The sequence below is a fragment of the Aedes albopictus genome, chromosome 2 (assembly GCF_035046485.1).
Source record: "Aedes albopictus strain Foshan chromosome 2, AalbF5, whole genome shotgun sequence".
In the NCBI taxonomy this organism is placed as follows: Eukaryota; Metazoa; Arthropoda; class Insecta; order Diptera; family Culicidae; genus Aedes; species Aedes albopictus.
Window position 1 is genome coordinate 152523823 of NC_085137.1, and position 13995 is coordinate 152537817.

The 13995-nt window shown below is 39.3% G+C and overlaps 2 pseudogenes; one reads left to right on the top strand and one right to left on the bottom strand.

Moving 5' to 3' along the window:
- The first annotated feature begins 2124 nt into the window (after positions 1-2124).
- Positions 2125-2956, top strand: LOC115267139 (uncharacterized; annotated as a pseudogene).
- Positions 2957-3949: 993 nt separating this feature from the next.
- Positions 3950-5106, bottom strand: LOC115267140 (uncharacterized; annotated as a pseudogene).
- Positions 5107-13995: the final 8889 nt, after the last annotated feature.

Sequence of the window (13995 nt, forward strand, 5' to 3'; positions counted from 1 at the left end):
ACAATTGTATCGCCCCAAGCAAATTTTTTACATGGATTGAATTGAAAATAATAAAATCCATCCTTAATCTACATACGGGAAAATAACGAAATATTGCCATTTTGATGTTGTTACAGTCGATTTTACAACTATATTAAATAACATTAAAAAACCACACACAAGTGATCGCTCCCTATTTTAATTTCTTTTAAAACATTGTAAAACATTTCACTTAACTTTCGTTATGTTAAATATTGCACAATAATAGCAATCATCATGTAAATTATTGAATCGGAAAATCACTCTAACCAGACCACCTTCAAACACTGGTGCAACTGTGGTTCATTAACAATCGTGTTATGCAATCCGAGATTGAAGTTGTTTGATTTTCGATTTTGATTTGCAACCGAGCAGGAGTTATTTGATTTTCACTGAAAATGGATAGTCCAAATGGTCGGGGTTCTGCTAAACCGAACCAAAGACCATTTTTTGAAAAATTGAGTTTTCTTAACCATTGGATGAAGAAATTGATGATCCTCCTTCCATGTAAAAATGCAGTAATTCTGACAGCTCTTCGTGGAGTAAATTCAACATTTCTGTTTGGCAGAACATACAAAAAATAAAATTGCATCCAACCAGAGTGAACTGTAAACCATTCCATAGAATCAGCGAAATGTTTTAGTGTTGGTCCAGATGAAGAACATTTCAAGTTATGCTCATCGCCGTCAAATTTCTAACTTCCAACCGACTCATAGTAACAATCTGTGGGAGAATTGAACACGTTATTAGAAATACGGAGGTTGGAGGGTACTATTATGTTTCGATGGTGCTGATCGCCGTTTATCCAAATCACATTCAGCCAGACCGAACCAAATCCACTGCATGTTAGAATCTATTTATTCTCAACAATACAAAAATCAACTGGTTTTAAATACCTGCGTTATGTCGACACACCTCATACTGATAATTAAACACAGAAGCCGTCATTGAACAACAAGGCTAATAAGAATAATAAAGCTTGAAAAAAATCAAACACTTGGTTCGCTTTGGCTGATCGAAAAATGGCGTTTTCACGAAAACCATGCTGGAGAAGAATGTTTAGAACTTGATTCAGACTTAACGACTGACCTTCAGCTAAGTAAGATGACCTAGAGGTAACGTACTTGGTTATCACTTAAAGGACCCAAGTTCGAATCTCTTTAATATTTTCGAATTTTTTTGTCTTAGTTCACTTTGGCAGAACATTTTCATGGTTTTCTTCGACCAATTTAAATTTGAAGTACACATATTGCTCCATTTTCACATCTCAGCACCTCAGGACATGCAAAGACATCATTTTACATAATCACACTGCTCTGTGTCTGCACATGCACCGCCTACAAAAAAAAGGTGGGAAGGGCTGAGCTGGGAGGGCTTCCACCGTTCATATTTCAAACTATTTTGAGACCTCCATGCTACCATAATAGACGCGTCCTCTCTGATTCATGTAAAGAATTGTGAGTGATATCGATTTCAACTTCATGGACGATGAAAAACCGAGTTTTTTTTACAATCCGAATGGTTTTCTATGAAACAAAGAAACACAGTCAGCCATACTGAACTATAAACCATATTCCAATGTTTTTGTTCAGCCAGAGTGAACTGAGTGCGAAGTATTGAGAAATTAAATATAATTCTTCTTCTTCTTCTTCTTGGCGTAACGTCCTCATTGGGACAAAGCCTGCTTCTCAGCTTTTACAGTTTTTAACTGAGAGCTTCCTCTGCCAATGACCATTTTGCATGTGTATATCGTGTGGCAGGCACGAAGATACTCTATGCCCAAGGAAATCAAGGAAATTTCCTTTACGAAAAGATCCTGGACCGACCGGGAATCGAACCCGTCACCCTCAGCATGGTCATGCTGAATACCCGTGCGTTTACCGCCTCGGCTATATGGGCCCTTAAATATAATTATATCAATGATTTCAAATAATTTACATGTATTCTTTGTCTCTGATGATTAATAAAGGCTTGTAAGTTACATGTGTGTGGAAAAGTTTCAAATAATCTTAACTGTTGTTTATTTGTGAGTGGTTGAACTTTAAGCTTAATTATCTCGGAATAAAGTTTTTGGCGCTTAGTTCGGTTTAGCAGAACCCCGGCCAAATGACGTGTAAGTATATCCCAGATTAAATTAAACACAGCAATGCTAATTTCCAGTGTTTTTTAGATTCGCAGATGAGGAATATTTCGATTTAAACTTGGACCAAGACGAAGACCAGACGAACCACAGCGACGGTACATTCGAAAGCGATTCTACGGATGCAAAAGAAGTATCCTCCAAGTCTAGCTCTGACTACGTGTTTGTGTTCACGGGAGTATTCTTCCGACGCTTGTACCGTGGCCAACTACGACCAAGGGAGTTTGGTAGGCAAACTGTTGAAGGAGCTCAAACTCAACGGCAAGTTGCGTTCGATGACGAGGTGCCAAGATGGGCCGAGAAACAACAACCTGACCTGGAAGATATTGAGCTGTTTTTAACACTGTACGACGAGACCAAGAAGAAAACATACGCGCCTTCGGCTTTGACCCCCCGTGTGCTTGCTACTTGGAGAGATAAGAGCATCAAGATTTTTGCTTATGTGTATTCTACTAAAGTTGAAACGGCTGCTCAGTATCAGCTTGTTCTGCGTCAGTTACTTGAACCAACATCGCAGGACCGTGCTGGAGCACATTCCATGCGTGATGATGCTGCACTGCACTTGCTCAAGCTCTCCGAGACACACATTAGCATCTTGAAGGTCACCAAAGCTCGTGGCTTCTCTGGGCAAATCTGATTCACTCCTCGCCTGCACATACGCATGAAAAGCTGAAAGCAGAATAAGCACCTCCATTCCAGCTTTCGAAATATTTTCGATGGACTGCGGATTCTGAGCCAGTGAAATTACAATCAGCTCACAGAGGTTTGGCTGTTGCTCATACTGTTAACGATTGGTGATTTGTTGTTGCATGAAGAAGAAGAAGAAGAAGAAGAAGAAGAAGAAGAAGAACGATGGTGTTTTGAAAAAATCCTATCCCTACAACACAGGGGAAGTTTTTAAAATGCCTCTATAAAATCTAAAACAAAATCTAATTAAAAACGGTTTGATGTACGGTGTTAGACTTTGGACGGACTACATATTGAACGTATAAATTTAAATTTAACATTTTTTTCTTGATAAGGTACTTAATTTGTAGTCCGTTCAAAGTCTAACACCGTACATCAAACCGTTTTTAATTAGATTTTGTTTTAGATTTTATAGAGGCATTTTAAAAACTTCCCCTGTGTTGTAGGGATAGGATTTTTTCAAAACACCATCGTTCTTCTTCTTCTTCTTCATGCAACATCAAATCACCAATACACTAAATCCTTTTTTTACACGACTTTTTTTACGCGATTTTATTTTGCACGATTTTTTTACGCGATTTTCTCGAAGTTACGCGACTTTTTTTTACGCGATTTTAGTTATTTGCGGAGGGCAAATCGCGTAAAAAAAGATTTCCCTTTGATTTTTTTTTACGCGATTTCACGAAGTTACGCGAACTTTTTTTACACGATCTTTTTTTGCGCGGACGCATCCATCGCGTAAAAAAAGGATTTAGTGTAGTTGGATGCGTGAACTTATGGAGCTGAAGAATGATTTGGATCGCGCATTTGATCTTATTTAAAGTGTTCGGCAGAGAGTGAACCTAATGGCAGCACGTGGGACAACGAGCACACAGATATTTGCAGCGATGGAAGATGCTGTTCGTCCCGAAGAATCTGAGCTAAGTCGAGAACTAGCCGAAAAAGTGACTGATTGCCAGGATGTGGACCACGCATAAATTGTTTTGTTGAGATAATTATCACATGTAAGACGCATAATACTATGAATTTTAATCACAAATAAAGTAACTGGTGCATTTTTTTACTCGAATATGTTTACTTTGAAAATTGGGAGAAAAAATACAATGTTTTATTTAACACTAGTAGGTAGCTTTAGTTAATACTGTCGGATTTCATTTACAGTTTCGGAATTCATTTTGGAGAAACGATGGAAATTATCCTTTATTCTGGAATGACGTTAAAACTAATTTCTTTTGGATTGTGTTCAAGGGCCTTCTCCGGCAAAAACGTTCCTCCTGGAAGATATCCACAATGTTGGAACAATTTGTAGCATGGATACAATCTGAAATGGTTGATTGCTTCACAAACATTCATTCGGATAGAATCACCTTCTCGATGGATCTTTCTCAGGTATTGCATAACTTGTCCGAACACAACCTCATTAGGATTGAAAAATGGACAGTAGGCCGGTAAAAATAGGGGAACAATTCCGAGTGAGCGGAGATATCTTATGATGTTAACGTCGCAATGTATCCTAGCGCCAGCCATTATCCATACAGAGTGAAACCCTGGATAGCATTGGACCTGGCGATGTTGAAGAGCAAAAGTACGGCAACACTCGAAGAATTTTTTTCCTATTTAATGTGCCTTCGGTTCTAAAACTTTCCAGGATTCCATTAACCCCAAGAAAGCATAAGAAGGATTCACGTGGTTTACGACAAAATTCGCCTCTGTAAACAACCTTCTGTCCAATAACTCCATATCCTTTTCGGCGTAGCATGTCACGGTTATCAAATGCCACTTCGTCAAGAAAAATCAAATTGAATAGATCCCAAGGAATGGCCAACAATTCCCGGGTAAACCGCACAATCTCTTCGTCGCGAATTTGAATAGTTCTTCGCTCTATGACCTTCCATGAGAGTCCTGCATCATGAAGGATAGTGCAAACGGAGGACACACTGATGTTGACATGAAATTTCAACTCGAATCTATGTTTAGCTTCATCAAGGAATAACAACGGTTCTTTTCCATAGAGTTCCACTAGCTACACTCGCATATCGCTCGAAAACTTCTTGTATGTTTGTTTCTGCTGCTTTCGTCTATACAATCCATCCTTCTCATATATGCTGAACCAATTGTAGACTGTTGCCAGGGATTTTCCGTATATTTTAGCTAGGTACTGCTTCGAAATTCCCAAAAAGTGATGGCCATATAAGGCATGATATACCGTGTTTGGATTTGCCTGTCGATGTCGCACACTTTGGATAATCACGTTGGCCATTGAAATGCTACGGGTGGGGTAAATAATTAAAATATTCTAGTCAGTCATAAGCAATAATGAAATAACGAATGATAACAATATACTCACATTTTAAACCAAATTTGTATCCCAAAGATTATGAAACTACATTCGGCGCCTGGGAATAGTAGCGGATTGACTTGTTTGTTTACAAAGAGTAGAAGTGACTCAATAGGAAAATTTGACAACTAGTTTGACAGTTGGCTACTTCGGAAGAAAAGTTCGGTTCGGAAGTCCAGCCACCGAATTCTAAGTTAGTGCTTCGCCGACAATAATGCACACTAGATTGAAAAGTTCTCCGTAACTAGGAAAAACCGTCAACAAACAGATGTCACTTCGCTTTCCCAGAATGTTTGCACCCACGAAACCAGATCTAGCAACCTGCGAATATGGGCATATCGACATATGGAGAGAAAATCTAGAACAAAATCGAACGAGATCGCAACGAGATAATGGAGATATTGCGGATTTTTTGAAAAATTTCCACTCTGCGGTAGCCGCCGAGTTCTACCGCAGCTGTCAAAGTCCTACCGCAGCCCTGAAAATCATCATATCATTGAAACAGACGGTTCAATCAAAGTATGCTTGCAATGTGAATTGTTCTGGGAAGCAACAACAAACAATGATCATCGGAGTCGTATCCAAGGCATCTTTGACCCGATTGATGATAACTTGGTGAAAATCAGTAGTCTGACAGCTGCGGTAGCTTTCTCAATCTTCCGTAAAACGGAATTTTTTCTCTAAATTTGCAATATCGTGATAAAGAGATATCGACATATGTACAGAGAGGTAAAATGTATGCAGATTGAAGGGACCGATCAAACCATCGAGATAGGGAGAGATATCGGCATCCCATTGAAATAATATGAGATATCACAACATTAGGAACACTACCGCAACAATAGAAACACAGCAGCAAGCAATTGAGAAAAATATTTTTTTAATAAATTTTTGAGCAGATCTTTAGCACACAAATGGTGCAACCTCATAATTATATTTTAATCTATTCAAAACACCCCTTGGTAACATTTCAGTCGAAAAAGTGCTCAATTGCCATTACCGCAACATAAGGTACTACCACAACGATGGAAACAATTATCCTATCATATATAAACACTATAGGGTCAGCCAAACTACCTTGGAGTTCAGAGCTTTAGTTCCTCGTAACCAAGGATACCAGATGATTTTTTTGAAATATACACTTTTTTTCAAAAATCCCATACAGATTTTTCACCCTAATGTTGTAAGGGACAAAAATAAAATACAGTAAGGACCCGATTTTGTCAGCCCCATTTTGCAACAAACTTGTTGCTCTCGTTGGTTTACGGTCAAACTTTAACCAATTCACCCATTTTTATCTTTAAACTACAGCTAAAGGGCAGAACATAGAGAGATAAAAAGTTTGAAAAAATGTTTAGGTTTTCGAGGAGAGCAAAAAATGTGTTCCGAAAAGGGGCTGACAAAATCGGGTCACTTATGTAGCTCCTTTGGCCCAAAAATCTGCATTTCGTATAAAACGAAATCTGAACGGAGTCTCAAAAATCTGTATAATACAGATAAATCTGCATATATCCCTGCTTGTAACAGTAACCATACTTCAATTCTACAAGAATAACTTTATGTGTTTTCGCCTAAATAATAGCGTTGCATAATCTGCTGGGATCCGTAAAGTTCTTAAAACCCTAAATGTCATTTAAAGACACTTTAGGAATATTCAAGGTCAGTAAAACTATCTTGGAGTTCAGAACATCAGGTCGTAACAACAACCATATCTGCTATACTGAGTAACGTTGCATAATTAACCGCGGTTATTGAAGCAATCTGAAGTCTACTTGATATTATTACGAACCTTTGGGACATTGGAAGTCGTCCAAACTGCCTTATAGTGAGGTCCTTCAAATCTACAAGAATATTTTTTGTGTTTTCGCCATAAATAATAGCATTGCATAATCTGCTGGGATCCATGAAGCTCTGGAAATCTAAAAAGTAATTAAGATACACTATAGGGATATGCAAGATTAACCAAGCTACCTTTGAGTTCGGAACTTCAGGTCTACACTCGTAACAGCTGCCATATATGATATATTGAGTAACGTTGCATAATCCATTGCGGTTTTTGGACCAACCTGAAGTCAACTAGGTATTATTATAAACCTTTGAGACATTTAGGGTCGTCCAAACTATCTTGAAGTTTAGCTCTTGACAGTAATAATAGTTATTCTTACATTTTTATACTCACTAAACTAAAATCTGTAATCCTCCTGGCAAGTCATTCCATGATTCTTTTGAGATATTCTAGCTCAACCAAACTATACCGGAGACCATAGATTCAGGCCTACACTTGTTGTGTAAAACAGCAAAAAAAAGTATATTATTATGGTTGTAGACTCCATGTACTATACTGCAGGACAGTTTGTACGATTCTGAATATCCCGAAGCTATGCCATAGTCTCTGATTATATTCCGTGAGTGCCAGTAAGTATAATAGATAATGGAACATATATCTATATAGCCAAAACAGAAACTTCAATTGCTGTAGATTCTTGATTTTGGACATCATAATAGCACAAAAAACAGACATCCAGGCATATATAAAATTTTCTCGAAAGCTGTGTAAGGATTCATTTTTTTAGCGTCACCTATGCGATAAATTACTACAATCAATTGTTAGTACACATATCTATATAAGTTTTATATTCACCACCGACAACAGCGTGGAAACTTTTCTATAGCAGCGCCACCACGATGTTGCCATTTCAAATAGCCGTTAAATTCCTTTCACAGTTTTGGAACTGGACTTGGATGTCTGTTCTCTGTGATAATAGTTTGGATGACCCCAGCTGATCCAATGATGTCCATTCAACTTTCAGAAGATTTACTGGACATGATAGATTACATATCATAGCTTCGTATAATGAAAAATGGTAACGTTACACCCGTAGACCTTATGATCTAAACTCAAGAACATACTGTCTATTGAACTTTCAAAAAACAGGGTCAGGAACAGGGTACAGTCCCATGGCTTTTATTGTTTTTCAACATGTTTTAACGATTTAAGCTTATGCCTAAACATAAACCATAATACTTTTGCTGATCTTCAACATTAAAATCAAATAAACCTCTTCAAAATGACAAAAACTTCACAAATCACGAGACAAATCGGAAATGATGTAAAATCTGCTTATCACTGCTAGAGTTTTTTTTTCAAACTCCAGAATCATCAGCTGTCATAAAAAGTTATGAAAACATATTTTATTTCAACAAAATAAAATTTTTATCCAAAACAGTGATTGATTTTAACATTATTTTTACCATAATTATTTAAGTGTGTTTCAAGGTTTGTATTAACCAAACGACCAAAATGCTTAGGTTGTCCACTTTATCCCCCCACAGTTCCTAAAGGCAGGCACTGCCATAGATGCTCGTCCAGAACTGAAAGTGGTCCTGTCCAAACCACGTCCTTGCAACACATCTTCTTCTTCTTTATGGCTCTACATCCGCACTGGGACTTGGCCTGCTTCTCTTCAACTTAGTGTTCTTTAAGCACTTCCACAGTTATTAATTGAAGGGCTTTCTTTGCCTGCCATTGCATGAATTTGTATATTGTGAGGCAAGTACAATGAAACACTATGCCCAGGGAGTCGAGAAAATTTCCCCGACCGGAACAGGAATCGAACTCGCCGTCTCCGGATTGGCGATTCATAGCCTTAACCACTAGGCTAACTGGAGACCCCCCCTTGCAACACATGTGAGATAGGAAAAGGAGATTAGTTACCCGAGCAAAGTCTGATAGCAAATTGAAAACTAATTTTGATGTTGTGATATTGCAAATTTTGATAACTCAGGTTGTTGTCGTTTTGGTCGTTTTAACGGTTAAAACATCAAAAATGAGAGCAGAAAAATGTTCCTGTGACAGCAAATTGAAAACCATTCCTGCTATCGATGATAGCAAATTGTTTTAACTGTTTTAATTGTTGTAACTGTTTTTGTTATCGGCGCAAGAAAAATGAAAAATCGTCGAATGTAGAGTTTTTCGTTTGATATCAAATCCTAAATGCAATAATACAATTGCACTAATGATATATCCCTAGAATAACTTCACATAGTTTACTAAAAGATTTAAAAACTATCGTAACACTAAATATTTACATTAATTCAAAATGATATCAATTTCTTGCTGAATACAAATCATGTTTTCGATTTGCTGTAATTTTGTTGTTGGACTTTGCTCGGGTAGACACCCAAGAAAGGAGTAGCAAGCTCTACGACCTCTCATGCCAAGGTCAAATCTTCAAAATTGCCGCGAACATAACAATCAATGCATCACCATCGAGAATAAGGCAATGCACGACTCCAATGATGGAGAATGATATTATTGTTCCATTAAATATTTGCTCCTCTTAAAGCAAATAATTCAGCTTTAAATCTCCGTCACACTCTTGTCCAAATATTCATGAAGAACGGTCGAAAATCTCGTCTCCCCGGTTTCCTCCCTGTAGAATTGTGTCAACACCTGGTGTCGAAAATAATCACACTTTCCAACTGTGAAGCTCATCTCGTTCCGTTCGGCAAGTGCTCCGTTGTCAAAAGCAATTATTATCGAACAGCATACAGGGAAATCGCCTCACCAGCAGCAACGCTCTCGCACCGGCAAATATCCGGCCTGCACTTGCTGCTGCTGCTGCTGCTGCTGCCACCGCCATATCCGCAGTAGTCCAACAGGAGTGATGAAGTTTTTATTTTACTTCCCATGCGTTACTGCAAATTTGCACTTCATAAATTAAACACACAACCGAACCGTAGTCCGTCGTCAGTTCAGTAGTCCACCCACACATCGGGACCGGGAAAGTCCGACACGATGCGGAAAGCCGCATCATCCCGCACGCCGCCAGCTGCCAACTGCACTCATGATCAGCTTGGGCTCAGGCGTGTCGGTTTTCGACTGTCGTCAATTTGCGAGCGCGCGCGAATGGATAAGGCTTGTATGGCCTGTCAGTTAATCCTCCGCTGGTTAAACCACTACTGGTTGACTGGTGCAGAACCGGCCGTCGCCGGCCTCCGTCGTCGGTGTGAAATGTTGGTGGTGCAATATTTATGCGGTATTTTCACAGTTCAATGTGGCTGACTAGCGGGACTCAGGTTCGAATGCCGGTCATAGGCCACGGAATCTGGCGTAAGGGTATATGGGATGCTCTGGATTGATCCAAAGATTTTCCTGTAAATAAATTCTGCAATGAGTCGCAATAGATTAATTCGAATGTTCCGTCATCGTACACAGTAAAATAAGTTTTTGAATTTTACATCGAAATTGCTGCAACCAAGTCTTTACATTGATCGAGTAATATAACACAGCTCGATTTAGTCGAAAAATTTCTTTGTAATTAACAGATCCGATGCAGTTTCTTGGACCATTTGGGTAGAGGAACCTGCTTTGGACACTTGTTGCTATAGCTCAGTTAATATCACACCAATCGACTTGAATTTTTATGCATGTCTGGATACTGTACCTATCTCACCATGACTTAAAAATCAAATCATTTGTACCAATTGTGTATGTGCCCAAAATAGGTCCCCATACCTAAATGGTGCTTGACCCAAATTTGCACGATGTAATACATTGGACGCAAATGGATATGATGTTATTGGAGCGATGCACAACGGATTTTCAGGGAATTATAGGCATGTTCCGAACCCAAGCGACATTTTGAAGACCACTTAGTTTAGAACACTTAGAAGTATATTTGACCGAATATTGATATTTGTAAAGGTATGTCCGTTGGATTAAGGAAGCGCATCTGAAACTCCCTGGAACACCCTGTGACCCCTTGAACATCCATGCAACTCTCTGAAACCCACTAGAACACCTCAGAAGTGACACATATTTCAGAAAGCACTTGATAACCTTCGGAACGTCCTTTGCCCTTCTGAGTCTCTTGAGATTCCCTACAACATTTATGTAACGCTTTAAAACTCCCTGAGATTGACTGGAAAATCCTGTAACGCCCTTGGAACACCTATGAAGCCCCTCAAAAACCCCAGGCATGCTCCTGTAATACACAGGAACATCCCTGGAACGGCTCTATATTCCCAAGAATGCTCCTAAAATCACTTGAAAACGCCTCCGGATCCCCTCTGAAACCCCTGGAACACAACCTGTAACGTCACTGAAATGCTTTGGAACATCCCTAAAACCCATTGAAGAACCCTGAAACGCCCATGAAACTCCTTAGAATGCTCGTGGATTCCACTGGAACATCTTTGAAGCCCCTTGAAAACCTCTGGAACACCGCTGGAACCCCAAGAAAGCTGCTAAAATCCCTTCAAAACCCCTAAAACGTCCCTAAACATTCTGAAAACCTCTGGAATAACTAAAACGCCCTGGAACACTCCTGAAACTACTTGAAAACCTCCGAAACGATTCTAAAATCACTTGGACCGCATCTACAATACATTGAAACCCCCTAGAACGCCCCTGGAACTCCTTGGAACGCTGTGGAAACCCACTGAGACACCCTCAAAGCCACTTGAAAACCTCCGGAAACGTCCCTGAAATTCTATGATAACCACTGATACACACCTGGAACTCTCCTGGAACTCTTCGGAAAGCAACTCTAACCTCCCGAAACACGCCGGTAAACCACCTGAACACCCCTGAATCCTATTGAAAACCCCTCGAACGCTCCTGAATTTCGCAGAAACACCTCTGGAGCGCCTCTGAAACCCCCTGAAACATCCCTGGAAGTTCCTGCAATTGTGTGAAGAATTAGCCTAAGTTAAAATCCACAAATAACAAAAAAAAAAAAACTCCTTGAAATGTTTCTGAAAGCCCTTGAAAGCAACCGGAGCTCTCCTAAAACTCGCTCCTGCAAAACTTTGAAAACTCCTAAAAGCCCCTGAGACCATCTGGAATACCCCTGACACTGGAATACCCCTGAAATCAAAAAAAAATCTGGCAGTCATTCTAACAGTTTAAGTAATGTCAGTGTTCAACAATTGGATTATGAGCGCGTAATACAAGCATGATGAAAAACCCAGATAAATCCACCTAGTGGTGATAGTGCCTTTCTCCTCAAATATGTACTCATGATCCTTCCTTCGACGTTAGCCGAAATGTTCCTGAATTCTGAGAACACTTTATATAGAAAAGCAACAATTTTAACAAAGCCATCATTGATTTGGGAAACTTATTGATGGCACACATTCCGATGTTATGTTCAACGACAAAACAGAGCTGACAAGTATCAGACCTCTCAGTTGACTTCTTGACTACCTTAACTTTATTCAAAATCACGGATTATATACGATCTTCGACATTCGACTTCGATGTTCGAGTTTTTTTTTCAACACTCTTTGGGCTATATTTTATAATTCTTGGTTACACGATTCATGTAAATGATCCATCTTACTGTATATTTATACCGCAGGAATCTGAAATGGTGGTGTGATTTGATGAGATCACTTTGGTCACGATTTTGATCTCTTGCATATATGAAGACTTCGACAATTTCTTAACTTTTAATCTTACCCAACGTTTAAGAAGCTATAAAAAAAACACGATTTGATTTATCGCTAACACTGATTTTGTTCACTATCATGATTCCGCTATTTAATGTGCCGCATGTATAGGTTTGGTTCAATTTTACGTTTGACCACTTCCGGCGGTAAACCTGGAACTCATTCCATGACACTACCGATTGTCCCAAATATGGTCTCAGACTGTTTTCTTGTATCTTCATCAGGTTACCTAAAAAGCCGCGAATTGATGTGTTGAATGCATGGGTTGACATTTGACCAATTCCGACGGGACACTCGGAACCCGTTTCAGACTAACCCTTCAATAGGTTATTGAAAAAATCGCGATTTTATGTGTCGCGTGCATGATTTTGCTACACTTCTATATTTAATTACTTCTGGTGGAACACCCGCAACCGATTCCGGAACACTATTATGTACTAGTCTAAGAAGTGGCGTGCAACTATTTTCTTACTGACCGTTCATCAGATTATCAAAAAGGCCGCTATGGTTAAATTCCCTTCTATATTCTACCACTTCTGGCGGGACACTCGTTACCAGTTCTGGAACACTACCGGTTCTTCCAAATATGCCTGAGACTTTTTGCTGGCCAACTGCTCATTGGGCTATTGAAAAAGCCTCAATTTAATGTGTCGCATGCATAGGTTCGGACTTTTATATTTGACCACCTACGACAAGACACCCAAAATCCGTTTTCAGAATCGACCTGTTATCCAAAATATGGTCTGAGACTATTTTCTTGCTAACCGTTCATCAGGTAACCTAATAAATCATTTGATATATCGCAGGTATTGGTTTTATTGTACATTTGACCATTTCCGGCGGTACACCCGGAATTGGTTCCGTAACACATTGATATGGTCTGAGACTAATTTCTTGCCAATTGTTCATGATGTTACCTTAGTCTACTTTCTTGATTACTGATCAGTGATCATCAGGTTATTGAAAAAGCCGTGATTTGATGTGTCGCATGCATGGGTTTGGTTCACTTTTATATTCGGCCACTTCCGGCGTTAATTAGGTTATCAAAAATGGTTCACTTTTACATTTGGCCCTTGATTTGGCCACTTCCGGCGGGACACCCGGAACCGATTCCGGAACACTATCAGTTCAGATAAAGTCTGAGACTATTTTCTTGCCAACCGTTAATAAGGTTGTCAAAAAAGCCGCGCTTCGATGTGTCGTATGCATGACTTTAGTTCACTTTTATATTTGGTCACTTCCGGCGGGACACCCGGAACCAGTTCCGGAACACTACCAATTCATATATGGTCCGAGATTATTTTCTTGTCAACCATTAATTAGGTTATCAAAAAAGCCGCAGCCTGAGGTGTCGCAT